The sequence below is a fragment of the Pseudophryne corroboree genome, chromosome 2, assembly GCF_028390025.1.
Source record: "Pseudophryne corroboree isolate aPseCor3 chromosome 2, aPseCor3.hap2, whole genome shotgun sequence".
Classification (NCBI taxonomy): domain Eukaryota; kingdom Metazoa; phylum Chordata; class Amphibia; order Anura; family Myobatrachidae; genus Pseudophryne; species Pseudophryne corroboree.
The window spans coordinates 464,472,901-464,492,333 of NC_086445.1; the positions used below are offsets into that span (position 1 = coordinate 464,472,901).

At 44.0% G+C, this 19,433-nt stretch overlaps 1 protein-coding gene and 1 pseudogene across 2 annotated transcripts in view; both read right to left on the minus strand.

The window, feature by feature from the left end:
• Positions 1 to 19,433, minus strand: part of LOC135028586 (cytochrome b-245 heavy chain) — a 270,381-nt gene that overhangs the window by 126,196 nt on the left and 124,752 nt on the right. The window lies entirely within an intron of this gene.
• On the minus strand, positions 8,174 to 8,293 carry LOC135051469 (5S ribosomal RNA; annotated as a pseudogene).

Below are 19,433 nucleotides of genomic sequence, written 5' to 3' on the forward strand. Positions count from 1 at the left end.
AATCTGTCCGCCGTAATGTGTAAGAGGGGCTGTACCTGGTGTAGTGGCGCTACTGTGAAGCGTAATTTGAATAACGGAGACTACTATAATATGTAATGTGAATTGGTATTATTTTGTTGCCACACCCCTTCCCCATGAAGCCAAGCCCCTATATTTTTTGCGCGCACCTACGATGTGCACTGCCCCATTTTTACATAGAGGGGGGGGGGCGCTAAATGCCCTATCTTGCAAACAGCGCTAAAATGTCTAGTTACGGCACTGTATGTATATATATATATCATACAAATTCAGCACTCACCTAATATTGACACTTCAAACTGTAATTCATCTGAATTCAGGGAATGTTAGTTCCAAAATATTGCAATAGTTTGTTAAGCTGACCAGCCACTTCACGGCAATTCCCATTTGGTCAGTCCCTACACTGACTTTCACAAATCTTTCACCACTGGCACCGCAGATGTATGAGTGCTGTGGATTCTTGCATATTGTTTATATATATATATATTAGTGATGTGCACCGGAAATTTTTCGGGTTTTGTGTTTTGGTTTTGGGTTCGGTTCCGCGGCCGTGTTTTGGGTTTGAACGCGTTTTGGCAAAACCTCACCGAAATTTTTTTGTCGGATTCGGGTGTGTTTTGGATTCGGGTGTTTTTTTCAAAAAACCCTAAAAAACAGCTTAAATCATAGAATTTGGGGGTCATTTTGATCCCATAGTATTATTAACCTCAATAACCATAATTTCCACTCATTTCCAGTCTATTCTGAACACCTCACACCTCACAATATTATTTTTAGTCCTAAAATTTGCACCGAGGTAGCTGTGTGACTAAGCTAAGCGACCCAAGTGGCCGACACAAACACCTGGCCCATCTAGGAGTGGCACTGCAGTGTCACGCAGGATGGCCCTTCAAAAAAATACTCCCAAAACAGCACATGACGCAAAGATAAAAAGAGGCGCAATGAGGTAGCTGTGTGACTAAGATAAGCAACCCAAGTGGCTGACACAAACACCTGGCCCATCTAGGAGTGGCACTGCAGTGTCACGCAGGATGGCCCTTCAAAAAAATACTCCCAAAACAGCACATGACGCAAAGAAAAATGAAAGAAAAAAGAGGTGCAAGATGGAATTGTCCTTGGGCCCTCCCACCCACCCTTATGTTGTATAAACAGGACATGCACACTTTAACGAACCCATCATTTCAGCGAAAGGGTCTGCCACACGACTGTGACTGAAATGACTGGTTGGTTTGGGCCCCCACCAAAAAAGAAGCAATCAATCTCTCCTTGCACAAACTGGCTCTACAGAAACAAGATGTCCACCTCATCATCATCGTCCGATTCATAACCCCTTTCACTGTGTACATCCCCCTCCTCACAGATTATTAATTCGTCCCCACTGGAATCCACCATCTCAGGTCCCCGTGTACTTTCTGGAGGCAATTGCTGCTGGTGAATGTCTCCACAGAGGAATTGATTATAATTCATTTTAATGAACATCATCTTCTCCACATTTTCTGGAAGTAACCTCGTACGCCGATTGCTGACAAGGTGAGCGGCGGCACTAAACACTCTTTCGGAGTACACACTGGAGGGAGGGCAACTTAGGTAGAATAAAGCCAGTTTCTGCAAGGGCCTCCAAATTGCCTATTTTTCCTGCCAGTATACGTACGGACTGTCTGACGTGCCTACTTGGATGCGGTCACTCATATAATCCTCCACCATTCTTTCAATGGTGAGAGAATCATATGCAGTGACAGTAGACGACATGTCAGTAATCGTTGGCAGGTCCTTCAGTCCGGACCAGATGTCAGCACTCGCTCCAGACTGCCCTGCATCACCGCCAGCGGGTGGGCTCGGAATTCGTAGCCTTTTCCTCGCACCCCCAGTTGCGGGAGAATGTGAAGGAGGAGATGTTGACGGGTCACGTTCCGCTTGACTTGACAATTTTCTCACCAGCAGGTCTTTGAACCTCTGCAGACTTGTGTCTGCCGGAAAGAGAGATACAATGTAGGTTTTAAATCTAGGATCGAGCACGGTGGCCAAAATGTAGTGCTCTGATTTCAACAGATTGACCACTCGTGAATCCTGGTTAAGCGAATGAAGGGCTCCATCCACAAGTCCCACATGCCTAGCGGAATCGCTCTGTTTTAGCTCCTCCTTCAATGCCTCCAGCTACTTCTGCAAAAGCCTGATGAGGGGAATGACCTGACTCAGGCTGTCAGTGTCTGAACTGACTTCACGTGTGGCAAGTTCAAAAGGTTGCAGAACCTTGCACAACGTTGAAATCATTCTCCACTGAGCTTGAGACAGGTGCATTCCACCTCCTTTGCCTATATCATGGGCAGATGTATAGGCTAGAATGGCCTTTTGCTGCTCCTCCATCCTCTGAAGCATATAGAGGGTTGAATTCCACCTCGTTACCACCTCTTGCTTCAGATGATGGCAGGGCAGGTTCAGGAATGTTTGGTGGTGCTCCAGTCTTCTGTACGCGGTGCCTGAATGCCGAAAGTGGCCCACAATTCTTTGGGCCACCGACAGCATCTCTTGCACGCCCCTGTCGTTTTTTAAATAATTCTGCACCACCAAATTCAATGTATGTGCAAAACATGGGACGTGCTGGAATTTGCCCAGATGTAATGCACGCACAATATTGCTGGCGTTGTCCGATGTCACAAATCCCCAGGAGAGTCCAATTGGGGTAAGCCATTCTGCGATGATCTTCCTCAGTTGCCGTAAGAGGTTGTCAGCTGTGTGCCTATTCTGGAAAGCGGTGATACAAAGCGTAGCCTGCCTAGGAACGAGTTTGCGTTTGCGAGATGCTGCTACTGGTGCCGCTGCTGCTGTTCTTGCTGCGGGAGGCAATACATCTACCCAGTGGGCTGTCACAGTCATATAGTCCTGAGTCTGCCCTGCTCCACTTGTCCACATGTCCGTGGTTAAGTGGACATTGGGTACAACTGCATTTTTTAGGACACTGGTGAGTCTTTTTCTGAGGTCTGTGTACATTTTCGGTATCGCCTGCCTAAAGAAATGGAACCTAGATGGTATTTGGTACCGGGGACACAGTACCTCAATCAAGTCTATAGTTGCCTCTGAATTAACGATGGATACCGGAACCACGTTTCTCACCGCCCAGGCTGCCAAGGCCTGAGTTATCTGCTTTGCAGCAGGATGACTGCTGTGATATTTCATCTTCCTCGCAAAGGACTGTTGGACAGTCAATTGCTTACTGGAAGTAGTACAAGTGGTCTTCCGACTTCCCCTCTGGGATGACGATCAACTCCCAGCAACAACAACAGCAGCACCAGCAGCAGTAGGCGTTACACTCAAGGATGCATCGGAGGAATCCCAGACAGGAGAGGACTCGGCAGACTTGACAGTGACATGGCCTGCGGGACTATTGGCTTTCCTGGGTAAGGAGGAAATTGACACTGAGGGAGTTGGTGGTGTGGTTTGCAGGAGCTTGGTTACAAGAGGAAGGGATTTAGTGGTCAGTGGACTGCTTCCGCTGTCACCCAAAGTTTTTGAACTTGTCACTGACTATTGATGAATGCGCTGCAGGTGACGTATAAGGGAGGATGTTCCGAGGTGGTTAACGTCCTTACCCCTACTTATTACAGCTTGACAAAGGCAACACACGGCTTGACACCTGTTGTCCACATTTGTGTTGAAATAATTCCACACCGAAGAGCTGATTTTTTTTGTATTTTGACCAGGCATGTCAATGGCCATATTCCTCCCACGGACAACAGGTGTCTCCCCGAGTGCCTGACTTAAACAAACCACCTCACCATCAGAATCCTCCTTGTCAATTTCCTCCCCAGCGCCAGCAACACCCATATCCTCATCCTGGTGTACTTCAACAGTGACATCTTCAATTTGACTATCAGGAACTGGACTGCGGGTGCTCCTTCCAGCACTTGCAGGGGGCGTGCAAATGGTGGAAGGCGCAAGCTCTTCCCGTCCAGTGTTGGGAAGGTCAGGCATCGCAACCGACACAATTGGACTCTCCTTGGGGATTTGTGATTTAGAAGAACGCACAGTTCTTTGCTGTGCTTTTGCCAGCTTAAGTCTTTTCTTTTTTCTAGCAAGAGGATGAGTGCTTCCATCCTCATGTGAAGCTGAACCACTAGCCATGAACATAGGCCAGGGCCTCAGCCGTTCCTTGCCACTCCGTGCCGTAAATGGCATATTGGCAAGTTTACGCTTCTCCTCAGATGCTTTTAATTTTGATTTTTGGGTCATTTTACTGAACTTTTGTGTTTTAGATTTTACATGCTCTCTACTATGACATTGGGCATCGGCCTTGGCAGACGACGTTGATGGCATTTCATCGTCTCGGCCAAGACTAGTGGCAGCAGCTTCAGCACGAGGTGGAAGTGGATCTTGATCTTTCCCTATTTTAACTTCCCCTTTTTTTTCTCCATTTTTTAATGTGTGGAATTATATGCCAGTATCAATAGCAATGGCCTACTACTATATTTACTGCGCATAACTAAAATGCACCACAGGTATAGAATGTAGATGGATAGTATACTTAATGGATGACGAGTGACGACGCAGAGTTAGGTACAGCAGTGGCCTACCGTACTGCTATATATAGTATACTGGTGGACACTGTCAGCAAACTGCAAAACTAAAATGCACCACAGGTATAGAATGTAGATGGATAGTATACTTAATGGATGACGAGTGACGACACAGAGGTAGGTACAGCAGTGGCCTACCGTACTGCTATATATAGTATACTGGTGGACACTGTCAGCAAACTGCAATACTAAAATGCACCACAGGTATAGAATGTAGATGGATAGTATACTTAATGGATGACGAGTGACGACACAGAGGTAGGTACAGCAGTGGCCTACCGTACTGCTATATATAGTATACTGGTGGACACTGTCAGCAAACTGCAAAACTAAAATGCACCACAGGTATAGAATGTAGATGGATAGTATACTTAATGGATGACGACACAGAGGAAGGTACAGCAGTGCACTCTGCACTGTACTCCTCCTATATAATATTAATTATACTGGTGGTCCCCAGTCCCCACAATAAAGCAGCACACTGAGCACAGATATGGAGTGTTTTTCAGGCAGACAACGTATACTGGTGGTCACTGTCAGCAAAACTCTGCACTGTACTCCTGCTATAGCTGCTCCCCAGTCCCCACAATTAAGCAGTGTGAGCACTCAGCACAGATATATTATGCAGCACACTGAGCACAGATATGGTATGGAGCGTTTTTTCAGGCAGAGAACGGATAAAAACTGGTGGTCACTTATCAGCAAAACTCTGCACTGTACTCCTCCTAACAGCTGCTCCCCAATCTTCCCCACAATTAAGCAATAAACCAATCAACTTCTACAATAAACGGAGAGGACGCCAGCCACGTCCTCTCCCTATCATCTCCAATGCATGAGTGAAAATGGCGGCGACGCGCGGCTGCTTATATAGAATCCGAATCTCGCGAGAATCCGACAGCGGGATGATGACGTTCGGGCGCGCTCGGGTTAGCCGAGCAAGGCGGGAAGGTTCTAACCTGCCTCGGACCCGTGTAAAAAAGGTGAAGTTCGGGGGGGTTCGGTTTCCGAGAAACCGAACCCGCTCATCACTAATTGTAAATATACATTTTTGGGGAGAAATATACTTCTAGGGACTGTTTATGAACTACAGAGACCAAATTTTTTTTTTTGGGGGGGGGACGATATCCACGTAGGAGAAGCCGCCTGCAAACACTGTGACATGATCACCCTCCAACCAAAGTCACCATTCTTAAAAGGCCTATTTGATATCCAGTAATTCCCTGTTCTCTATATCAAACTTCATACTCAGCTCCCCGTGACTCCTTCCAGGGAAGCAAAAGATAGTCTTAGCATTTCACAAGCCAGTTAGATATAAAGGAGTACATGAGTGAGATGGTTTATTGGCACCAAAAGCAGGGCTTAGCATGGACAGAGCAGGTGAGATAGTGCTCAGGACAGAGGGGCCTGCTGGGGTGCCATCAGGGTGCATATTTTTGCACTCTCCAGTTGTACATAAACTGCCGGGGAAGGGAACTAACCCTAGTAGTTCAAGATCTGCTGATTATGTCATGTGACTGCTGCAGTCACATTGTACAGACGGCTGTTGCTCTTCCAGCCAAATTCTGTGTAGCTCAGTGGTGGGGAACCTTTTTTCTACCAAGGACCATTTGGATATTTATAAAATGCTTCGGGGGCCATACAAAAATTATCAACTTAAAAATTAGCCTGCCCCCAGTAGATATGCCCCGTCAGTTATGCCCCCAGTCACTTGTTATGCCCCATTAGATATGCCCCAAGTCAATTGTTATGCTCCATTAGATATGCCCCCAGTCAGTTGTTATGCCCCAGTACATATGCCCCCAGTACATATGCCCTCAGTCACTTGTTATGCCCCATTAGATATGCCCCCAGTCAGTTATTATGCCCCATTAGATATGCCTCCAGTCAGTTGGTATGCCCCAGTAGATATAGCCCTAGTCAGTTGTTATGCCCCAGTAGATATGCCCCAAGCCAGTTGTTATGCTCCATTATATATATGCCCCCAGTCAGTTGCTATGCCCCATTAGATATTCCCCCAGTCAGTTGTTATGCCCCATTAGATGTGCCCTCTAGTAGCGCCGCTTACACACACACATTAAAAGAAAAAAAACACACTACTCACCAGGCAAGCTCCTGCTTCCGGACCGCTGCCCTCTACCTGGCCGCCCGCTCCACGGAACTATGGGAGAGACGTCATGATGTCTCTCCCATAGCGCCGCACATGTACACTGCCTGAGCCATAAGCTAGAGCTCAGGAGTGGTAACAAAATCTCAGTGGGTGCCCGGCATCTCCCTTGGTTAGGTGAGCCTGGCCGTGTCGGATCAAGTGGCTTCGCGGGCCTTATACGGCCCGCGGGCCTGAGGTTCCCCATCCCTGGTGTAGCTGATAGCACCATTGTGTAGCCATGGCAGCAATAGTCATAGAAACATAGAAACAAAGAATTTGACTGCAGATAAGAACTACTTAGCCCATCTAGTCTGCCCCTTTTTTTATCCTTTAGGTAATCTCAACCCTTTTTGAACCTTAATTTTTTGTAAGGATATTCATATGCCTATCTCAAGCATGTTTAAAATGCTTTACAGTCTTAGGTGGTCATTCCGAGTTGATCGCTAGCTGCATTCGCTCGCTGTGCAGCATTGAGGCAAAAAAAACGTCACTTCTGCACATGCGTATGCGGTGCAATGCACATGCGCGATGTGCTATTACAACGACCGCTGTAGTTTTACACAGGGTCTAGAGAAGCTTTTTGGTCGCACCGGTGGCCGCAGAATGATTGACATGAAGTGGGCGTTTCTATGTGTCAACTGACCGTTTTCAGGGAGTGTTCGTAAAAACGTATGCGTGCCAGGAAAAACACAGGCATAGCTGGGCGAACTCAGGGCGTGTTCGTGACGTCAAAACAGGAACTAAACAGTCTGAAGTGATCGCAAGCGCTGAGTAGGTTTAGAGCTACTCAGAAACTGCACAAAAGAACTTTGTAGCCGTTCTGCAATCCTTTCGTTCGCACTTCTGCTAAGCTAAAATACACTCAAAATAAATACCGGAAAGACAGAAGAACAGTAGACTCTTGTTGGGGAGCACTCATTTTCAGACTTGCAAATATTTACTGTAAATATCTATTAAAAATAATAAGTTTTTATTAGTTACTTAAATGATATGGAGTTCAGTTTTTGCGAATATATGTGAAAATATAAAAATATTCTGTAGCCTTAGCTAAAATAAATAGATTAGCCGGATTCCTTGATGTTATGATTGATGTATTGGAGGTATGCTCAATAAAGTGGTATCTTAGAGAGAGAGAGTGCGTGTTTTTATGACCGTCATTTGATCTGCATAGGCAACATTAGAAAAAGATTGTTGCAGAAATTTAAATCATAGGTCATGTATCCAATTGACGGTCTCCTGTCTACATAGACTACTTCCTGTTATCACACAGGTGGATCTAATATAATTATATTTTTAATGACCATCATTTGATCTGCATAAATAGCTTTAAAAGATTATTGCAGAAATTTTGAATCATAGGTCATGTGTACAGTTGACAGTATTCTGTTTTTATAGACTGCTTCCTGTTATCCCACAGGTAGATCTAGTATGCAGCCTTTAATTGCAGTACCTGGGTGTTCCAAGGTGGTCTCCCATCCGAGTACTGGCCCGGCCCTCCACTTCTTGGCTTCCAAGATCAGATGAGATTGGGCATCTCCAGTGGGGTGTGACCGCAAATTGCTGCACTTAGACCTCTCATCTGGCTTGACAGTGGTAACAGGTCTGATTACTTGTCAAAATGAAGTGGGATTACTCAATTTAAGCAGTAGCTTTTACAAATATTTGGCTAGTCTATACAATGGTCACCGTCTGGTATATATTTTCACATGCGTGTAACTGGTCACAGGTAAGAATGCAGGAAATATTAATAAATATCCTGTTTAGAAGGTAAACCGTACATTGGTTGTAATCTCTAAAATATACCACACTCGTATATTATAGCATTTATCTGGAATTGAAAGCAGTCCTTCAGAAATAAATGCTCCTCTGTCATAAGACACAACTGTATCTATAATCAATGCTAATAATTAGCAAAATGCCCATATGAGGTGAAAAATTCATTTACACCATGAGAGCTTGTAATTCAATGCCATATACTGAGAACAATTGCCTTTGATGTCTGAAGTTAGATGCTATACACATTATAATTCCACATTTAGTGCTAGAAAATAGCAATTCGTGTATGGAACAGAAACCTCAAAAGCATAGAAAAATATATTAGTATAACTCATATACCAGTAGAACACCAAATTCAGATGCCACGCACAATAGTGTGACTGAAAAAGATAATATATTCTATTGCTTGATGCTAAAAACCGGCAATTCATGTAGAAAGAGACCAATTACAGATAGCAATCCAAATACAGTCTCTCTTTCTGTGCTTAATAAGTGGCAAAAATGGCTTCTCTATGTTAGAGAATAGTAATTTTGGCTGAAGAATTCCTTCACTATACACAGTGATGATAGCAAGAATAGATACAGTTTCTTATTAACTGCTAGGTATAATGATACATGTGTTGTATGAAATAATACATATGTAGCAGTTCAGATGCTATAGACAGATTCACAAGCAGCTGTAGTTAAACAGACACTGAATTCCTTCACTATAGACAGTGATAGTAGCAAAAATAGATATAGTTTCTTATTAGCTGCTAGGTATAATGATACAAGCAATTCAGGTGCTATTGACGAATTCACAAGCAACTGTAGCTAAACAGTTTGAAGCTCCAAAATAGCAATTCTTTAAAGAAACATTAATCTGCAGTTGCTCACAATCTCCTCCAGTGAGGCTACTGAAATACGGCCAATCTGTTACAGGGCTCATATACCATTATCTCACACAGCATATAGGCATGCTCCAAGAGAGTGTACCTATACCGATATGGCACTTGACTTAACAGGATAAGGTATCTTTGATAATAAGTGATATATTTCTTTGCAGTAAACGTGAATATATGTTTGAAAAAAAATCACCAATAGCTTTTACACATGTGTGGTATACTTTCAAAGAACACACTATGTGTAGAAAAGACATATGGAATAAGGTTCACTGTTATATACGATACCAATAATCCTGATGTCTGCTCAGTGTGGCCGACGTGTGCTGCTATTGTCAGCATGGGAACATCCGTGGTATAATTGAAGCATGCTGTTGTTACCTAGACGTTGGGGTAATGAGTACTTAGGCCATAGCATTCAGGCTGGACGGATACCAGCGTCCGTGGAGGAGCTCCGGAGCCGTGACTAGTATCTGCAGGTTAAGTCCCGGCGTTCACGTTCTCGGAATCGGCGGCTGACTCCCATCACATGTGTGCATCACATGATCGGATTCTCCCTGACGTACGTTTCACAGTAATAGCTTGATCACAGGGTAGCTAAAATACACTCCCAGTGGGAGGCGGCATAGCGTTTGCATGGCTGCTAAAAACTGCTAGCGAGTGAACAACTCGGAATGACCACCTTAGCCTCTACCACCTCTGATGGGAGGCTATTCCACTTATCCACTTATACATTCACATCTAAACACAATGCACTGGGACTGCTGTACTCAGGCTTTCAATTCTAGATTCAGTAATAAAAATTTCTGACACTTCCTGCTTAAAAGCCAAAAAGTCAGCAAGGCACAGCTTTCACAGTTTGTATTCACACCAAGATCAAGATCAATAAGAGTCTGTTCTCCATTAAAACACGTGCATTATGGTCTGACAGGTGTATTGCCCAGTTTGGTAATAATGTTCAGTAGCGGATCTTGCCACGGGCAAACAGGACTTTTGCCCGGGCCGCCGTCTTCCGGAGGGCGCCGGCGCCATCCGGAGGGCACCGCACCATGGCAAGATCCGCTACTGCTGTGCCCCCCGCAGCCAGCTGTGTCCCGCTGCGAAGGGAACTAGACGCGTAGCGTCTAGTTTCCCTTCGTGGCGAGGACCTTTACTGTGCGGTGCGCGATGACGTCATCGCGCACCACACAGCATTTCAGCGGCGATACTACTGTACAGGGGGCGTAACTGACCATGCCCCCTGTATGAAGCCACGCCCATATTTCCCGCCCAGGGTGCAAAACGCCCTAGAACCGGCCCTGATAATGTTGGTACATAAATAAAACTATAATAAATATATATATATATATACAGTATTTTTCGGACCGTAAGATCCACTTTTTCACCCCAAAAATGTGGGGGGAAAAGTATGTGCGTCTTATGGAGCGAATAAGACATGTGGAGCACACAGCAGGAGCGAATAACACATTGTGGAGCATACATATGGGGCATACAGCGCTCCCACTGCGCTGGGTGGGAGAACCAGCGCAGATAATAATAATAATAATAATAATTTTATAGATACTAAAGGGACAATTATGGGAATGCTTGAGTAAAAAGGAAAGTCTTTAGTCTACTTTTGAAGGATTCTATAGTTGGGGCCTCTCGCACTGTGCGGGGAAATGAGTTCCATAGAGTCGGAGCCGCATAACTAAAAGCTCGACCCCCAGATGAATTACGGGAGATTCTAGGTACTGCTAAAAGTCCTTCATCTACAGATCGCAGTAATGGAGTGGGTCAGTATGGGGTCAGTAGCTGCTTCAGGTACCTTGGGCCCTGGTCATGTAGTGCTTTGAAACTCAGTAAGCCAATCTTGAAGATGATTCGCCATCTTACAGGCAGCCAGTGAAGGGAGTAGAGTATGGGTGTTATGTGGCTAGAACAGGGCTGGTTGGTTAACAGCCTGGCAGCTGTATTTTGCACCAGCTGTAAGCGGTGCAATTCTTTTGCTGGGAGACCAAGGTAGAGGGCATTACAGTAGTCTAATCGAGATGATACAAATGCATGTATGACTTTTGGCAGATCATCTGAGGGAATTAAGTGCTTGATTCTGGCTATGTTCCTCAGGTGAAAGAATGAGGATTTGATTGTGGCTGATATCTGATGTTTAAGTGTCAAGCCACCATCCAGGACAACGCCAAGATTCCGCACACGATCAGTGGTTTGTAATTCCGAATCCCCGAGTGTAAGTCCAGTTGGTTGGCTATGCTGCAGTCTTGTCCTTTGATGTTGCGGTCCTATCATAAGGACCTCTGTTTTATCCGGGTTCAGTCGCAGCCAACTGGCACTCATCCAATCCTGGAGTTCAGCTAGACAGCCATTTAGGGTTGCTATTGGGTTATCAGTGCCCGGAGCAAAGGACAAGTACAGTTGTGTATCATCTGCATAGCAGTGGTAGACTAGCCCATGGCGCCTGATTATTTCACCCAGCGGGAGCATGTATACTGCAAAAAGCATGGGGGATAGTATAGAATCTAGCACAGATGGAGTGTGCGGGTAGTGCCGGCAGGTAGCGGTGGGTCCTGGATGCTGCTGCTGCTGCACCGTCATCTCAGAGCCCGGCAGCAGAGCCGGCATCATGTGACTCCCCCCCCCCCCCCCCCACCCCCAATCCAGGACCAGTGCAAGGATGATAAAGCAGAAAAGGCTAGCAAATAAAATTCCTTTTAAACTAGAGGTAGTAAAAGAAGAAAGTGATGTCAGTGATTGTGAGCAAATCAGCTTCATATATTCTGACTCTAGCGATGATGAGTTCTTGGGGTTTCCAGAAAACTAGAGTACTCAAACCTTTAAGTCTCTCCATTTGTAAATGACAGTGATAATGGTTCTTAATGCCACTGTTGAGTGCTGTTCACTTATGATGATCCGGTAGCCAGTTGGGTCACAGTTAGAAGGAAGAAAAAGAGGGGGAGGCTCGACATCCCCGAACTATCAAACCCGAACAAATTTGCCCAATTGGACGAGGAATCGGAGGATGATAGTGAAGAAATCACGGTGCCGGAGGAGACTGCTCCCTCTAGCATCCAGAGGAGCGGTCCCTCTGGCGCGGTTGGGATAAAAGATAGAGAGGTACCTAGTCAGATGGTGGTGGTAGGGGATTCTATCATCAGGAAGGCAGATAGGGCAATCTGCTACCGGGACCGTGATCACCGTACAGTCTGTTGTCTCCCGGGTGCTCGGGTACGGCACATCGCGGACCGGGTAGATAGATTGTTGGGAGGGGCTGGGAAAGACCCGGCGGTCTTGGTGCACGTTGGCACCAATGACAAGGTTAGCGGAAGATGGGATGTCCTTAAGAAAGACTATAGGGACTTAGGTAAGAAACTGAAGGCAAGGACATCTAATGTAATATTCTCGGAATTATTACCCGTGCCACGCGCTAGTCCAGGGAGGCAGAGGGAGATTAGGGAGGTAAATGTGTGGCTTAGGGATTGGTGCAGGAAAGAGGGGTTTGTGTTCCTGGAACACTGGGCGGACTTCTCAGTCAGGCGCCATCTCTTTTGTCGTGACGGATTGCACCTGACTGAGGAGGGGGCAGCGGTGCTGGGGGGAAGGATGGTTAGAAGGTTGGAGGAGATTTTAAACTAGGAGCCTGGGGGGAGGGTTTAGCTAGAAACTACGGGTCATGCAGTGAGAATAGTGGGGATGGCGGTAGTAAACGAAATGGGGGAGAAGTTGGGGGGAGGGTAAGAGCAGGCGGTAAGGTTACTAACATGGGTACTAAAAGGGATTTTACCAAAGCACTAACCAATGACGATTACAGGTCATCATTGCTACATAAGGTGAAAGATGTCCCTAACGCAAGGGAAAATACTTATCTTAGTTGTATGTATGTAAACGCCAGAAGCATTACTGGTAAAAAGGGTGAACTAGAAATACTTGCAGCAAGCAAACAGTATGATATTATAGGCATTACTGAAACTTGGTGGGATGAATCTAATGATTGGGCAGTCAATCTAGAGGGCTATACACTGTTTAGGAGAGACAGACTAAATAAAAAGGGTGGAGGGGTGTGTCTTTACGTAAAGCCGTTTTTAAAACCTGATATACGGGAAGATATTCAGGAGGGGACTGTAGACACTGTTGAGACATTATGGGTAGAAATTGCATGCGGGGAAAAAGGAATAAAAAAGTTAGTATTGGGTGTATGCTATAGGCCGCCTGGTATCAACGCATCTGATGAGGAATTGTTACTAAAGCAAATTGAAAGAGCAGCAGGAGTAGGAGACATAGTAGTGATGGGAGATTTTAACTATCCAGAGATAAACTGGAAAAACGATTCATGTGATACTGCTAGGGGCAATATGTTTTTAAACACACTTAATGATAACTACTTAGTCCAACTAATTGAGGAACCAACTAGGTACAATGCAATCTTAGACCTGGTATTAACAAACAATGGGGATTTGGTATCAGGTATTATAGTAGGGGAACCCATAGGAAACAGCGACCACAATATGGTCACATTCAATATCAGTACTGGCTCAACTAGGACTCTAAACTTTAGCAAAGCAAATTTTGAAAAGATGAGGGTATTTTTCAGGGATATTGAATGGGAAGGTTTGTTTTTAGAAAAAAATACTACGGAGAAATGGGAGGTACTAAAATTCCTGCTAGCTTAAAATACACTCAAATTTATTCCTATGAGTAGCAAAAAAAGGAATAAAAATCATAAACCGATGTGGCTTAACAAAAAGATTAAGGAATTTATGGGCAAGAAAAGGCGAGCATTAAAAAAATACAAATCTGACGGGGAAGCAGAGTCATTTCAGCACTATAAGGAATGTAACAAAATTTGCAAAAAGGAAATAAGAGCGGCTAAAGTAGAAACTGAAAAACTAGTAGCAAAGGAAAGCAAAGCGAATCCCAAAAAATTATTGAAATACATTAATAGCAAGAGATTAAAGAAGGAGAGTATAGGCCCTTTAAAAGACAAGTTGGGAGTCTTAAGCAAAAATGATAATGACATAGCGGACACACTAAATGAGTTTTTTTCAACAGTATTCACTAGAGAGGACCCATTTCAGGGACTGACACACAATCTCAATAATGAGAATATCCCACTGATAGGTACTTATTTAAGCGAGGAAGTAGTCTGTGACCGATTAAAACATTTAAAGATTAATAAATCACCAGGGCCCGATGGTATTCACCCAAGGGTTCTAATGGAGCTTCACTCTGAACTGGCAAAACCGCTATCTTTGATCTTTAAGGATTCAGTTATATCAGGTATGGTTCCCAAAGACTGGCGTATAGCGGAAGTAGTGCCAATATTCAAAAAGGGAAGTAAAGCTGAACCAGGTAATTATAGACCAGTTAGTCTTACATCTATAGTGGGGAAAGTATTGGAAGGTATTCTAAGAGATAGTATTCAGAAGTTCCTTGAAGTCAATAAGGTCATTAAAAGGAATCAACATGGGTTTATGAAGGACAGATCCTGTCAAACCAACTTACTTGGCTTTTATGAAACAGTAAGCGCAAACCTAGATCAGGGTAAAGACGTGGATGTAATCTTTTTAGACTTTGCCAAAGCGTTCGATACTGTACCACACATGAGACTTATCTACAAGCTACAAGAATCAGGGCTAGGTAGCACAATATGCACTTGGGTCAAAAACTGGTTAGATAATAGGGAGCAGCGCGTTGTGGTTAATGGATCTTTTTCAACTTGGACTGAAGTGCTAAGTGGTGTGCCGCAAGGCTCAGTATTAGGACCGCTATTGTTCAATATTTTCATTAACGACCTAACAGAAGGTCTAGAAAGCATGGTGTCAATTTTTGCAGATGATACCAAATTGTGTAAGGCTATAAATACAGAGGAGGCTGCCGAGTCTCTTAAGAACGACTTAGTTAAATTAGAAGCATGGGCAGCCAAATGGAGAATGCGCTTCAACACAGACAAGTGTAAGGTAATGCACTGTGGTAACAAGAACAAAAATTACACCTACCTACTAAATGGGGTAAAATTAGGGGATTCTGTACTGGAAAAGGACTTAGGTTTCCTCATAGATAGCAAGCTTAGCAGTAGTACCCAAAGTAGGACTGCAGCAAAGAAGGCTAATAAGATATTAGCATGCATAAAACGGGGTATTGATGCTAGGGACGAGAGTATTATACTCCCGTTATATAAATCACTAGTGAGGCCACACCTTGAATACTGTGTACAATTCTGGGCACCGTACTACAAAAAGGATATCCTGGAGCTTGAAAAGGTACAGAGGAGGGCGACCAAACTAATTAAGGGCATGGAGACGATGGAATACAAGGAAAGGCTTGAAAGACTAGGCATGTTTACATTGGAAAAGCGGAGACTAAGAGGGGATATGATCAACATCTACAAATATATAAGGGGACAATATACAGAGCTTGCGCAGGACCTGTTTTTGGTTAGATCAACACAGAGGACTCGTGGACACTCGCTCAGGTTAGAGGAGAGGAGATTCCGCACAATACGGCGTAAAGGCTTTTTCACGGTAAGGACAATACGTGTTTGGAATTCCCTGCCCGAGGGAGTTGTAATGGCGGAATCTGTCAACACCTTTAAGAATGGGTTAGATAAATTCCAAATGGATAAGGATATCCAGGGGTATGGTGCATAGTCATGCATTATAGTTACTATAAATAGGGATAAAATGCAACGGCTGACAGCAGCATCAGTCAGAAATTTTAGTCAAATCATCATGCATAGGAGACCACAAATAGGTTGAACTCGATGGACAATTGTCTTTTTTCAACCTCAGATACTATGTTACTATGTTACTTTACATGGTTCAAGTGCTATTCTGTTATAGTTTATTAAATATTTTATTACACTATTTGGTTTAGAATATTTTTTTTCCTGTTTTCCTACTCTGAAAACTAGGTGCATCTTATGGTCAGGTGCGTCTTATACGGTATGTATATATATATATATATATATATATATATATGAGTTATGTTAATAATAAAGCATTTTTCCCAATGTGAGATGGCATTAGCTACCAGGGCACAGCAGCTAACTGTGAAAAATAAACTGATGAAGCATTGTATAACAGCCCCTAGTGAATGCTGTAATTTGTCATAGCCTGTGATAGCTTTCACCAGGAGGAGAGGCTTAATAAATAAGGAAATGCCCTAAATTGTATGGTAATGTCTAGAGATGAGCGGGTTCGGTTCGCCGAGAACCGAACCCTACCGAACGCGACGTGTCAAACATGGTTCCGAGCCTGGCTCGGTTATTCCCGCCTGACTTAGAAAACTCGAACGAGGCAAAATGTCATAATTCCGTTGTCGGATTCTCGCGGGATTCGGATTCTATATAAAGAGTCGCGCGTTGTCGCCATTTTCACTCGGGCATTGTAGAGAGTACAGAGAGGACGTGGCTACGTTCTCTCAGTGTCAGTTCTCAGTATCAGTGCTTAGTATCAGTGCTCATTGTCTTGTGCTGCATCGTGCTGCTCAGTAATACTAGTACAGTGTCTTGTGCTGCATCTTGTTGCTGTAGGGTGCTGTGGTAGTAGTGTCCTGTGACTGTGCATCGGTCATCATCATTCCAGTCACAGTGGTATCTGGGGGGTGACAATTCCAGAGTGCTTTTGTGCAGTGTCTTGTGCTGCATCGTGCTGCTCAGTGTCAGTTCTCAGTAGTATCATCTCATCACTGCTCAGTATCACTGCTCAGTAGTATCATCAGTGCTCAGTATCACTGTACAGTGCTCAGTGTCTTGTGCTGCATCGTGGTGCTCAGAGTCAGTTCTCAGTAGAATCATCAGTGCTCAGTATCACTGCTTAGTAGTATCATCAGTGCTCAGTATCACTGGTCAGTGCTCAGTGTCTTGTGCTGCATCGTACTGCTCAGTGTCAGTTCTCAGTAGTATCATCAGTGCTCAGTATCACTGCTCAGTAGTATCATCAGTGCTCAGTATCACTGGTCAGTGCTCAGTGCCTTGTGCTGCATCGTGCTGCTCAGTGTCAGTTCTCAGTATCACTGCTCAGTAGTATCATCAGTGCTCAGTATCACTGGTCAGTGCTCATTGTCTTGTGCTGCATCGTGCTGCTCAGTGTCAGTTCTCAGTATCACTGCTCAGTAGTATCATCAGTGCTCAGTATCACTGCTCAGTAGTATCATCAGTGCTCAGTATCACTGGTCAGTGCTCAGTGTCTTGTGCTGCATCGTGCTGCTCAGTGTCAGTTCTCAGTATCACTGCTCAGTAGTATAATCAGTGCTCAGTATCACTGCTCAGTAGCATCATCAGTGCTCAGTATCACTGGTCAGTGTCATGTCAGAACAAAATGTTTTGGAGGTTGTGGAGGTGTCTTCCTCAGAGGAGTCTGACTCTGTACCAGGTACTCAGGATTGCCTGTTTCCACCAGTCCCAGATATGAATTGCTTCTTTTTTGGTGGGGTGATTAATTTCCTCTTTTTTTGTGGGGGCCCAAACAAAGCAATCATTTCAGCCACAGTCGTGTGGCAGACCCTGTCGCTGAAATGATTGGTTTGTTAAAGTGTGCATGTCCTGTTTATACAACATAAGGACAATTCCATTGTGCACCTCTTTTTATTTATTATTTGCATCATGTGCTACTGAGGAAGGACATCTTGTCTGAAAAGCGTTTAGCGACGGTATGTTTGTGTGGACCTGCTCATGCTGAACTTGGTGCTCGAACTGATTTACTGTACTCACTATCCGGAAGTGAGTTGCAGTGTACCCGTGGACATCTCTTTGGGAAATATCAGGAGTGGGGACCAACTGTTCTGCCTTGCGGAGTTCTGTTAATGCCCTATATTAACCTATGTTTGTAAGTGGAACCATTTATTAAAGCTGCTATTGTTTTTATCAATCTGCACTATTCTGCACTTTTTTTGTTTTATATGGAACATGACATGATTCGGTGGACGTCCTGAAAGAGGTTCCTTTGCTGTAGTGCCTATGTGGATGATTATATACGCCTCAAAAAAATCACTTGTTTGTAAGTGTGCATCGTGCAATAAAATCATCATTTCACCTTTCAAAACCATCTGCACTATTATTATATGTTTTTTTCCTTCAGATGAATTTTTTGACACCTAAGGATGAATAAGAACTGTAACTGCCAAATAAGTATAAATAGTGGCAACATTTAAGGAGCCATAAAAAGTGGTGTCCTATTTCATTGGAATTGGTGGACGTGGTTTTCTCCTTATGCGCTAATTGGTTGCTGTGTATCTTTCTTCACATTTCGTAACTTTGAGTAATTTGGTGCTTACTCACACACAGAAATAAGCTGCATTGTAGGGGAGATCTATTGCGCACTTTGGTTGTAATCTTTGTATTCTGTTTATACAACATAAGGACAATTCCATCGTGCACCTCTTTTTATTTATTATTTGCATCATGTGCTGTATGGGGCCTAATTTTTTAAAAGTGCCATCCTATCAGACAATGCAGTGCCACTCCTAGATGGGCCAGGTGTTTGTGTCGCACACTTGTGTCGCTTAGCTTAGTCATAGAGCTACCTCATTGCCCTCTTACTTCTTGGTACATATGGGACAGCTACTTCTTGGCATGATGTGCTGTTTGGGGACTATTTTTTTAAAAGTGCCATCCTGTCTGACACTTCCGTATATGTCCAGTGGTACTGCCATTTGATATAATTCCTATGATACTGGCTTGTAATTCTAGTGATTTTGTCATTTTCTTCCAGTGATTTGGACCAATAAATAACACCATTGATTAGAACGAATAATTCCTGTGATATTGAGGTGTTTGTGTCGCTTAGCTTAGCCGTCCAGCGACCACAGTGCACCTCTTTTTCTCTTTTCTTTGCATCATGTGCTGTTTGGGGACTATTTTTTTTAAAAGTGCCATCCTGTCTGACACTTCCGTATATGTCCAGTGGTACTGCCATTTGCTATAATTCCCGACATTACTGCCATTTAATTCCAGTGATTTTGTCATTTTCTTCCAGTGATTTGGACCAATAATACCATTGATTAGAATGAATAATTCCTGTGATTTTGTCATTTTCTTCCAGTGATTTGGAC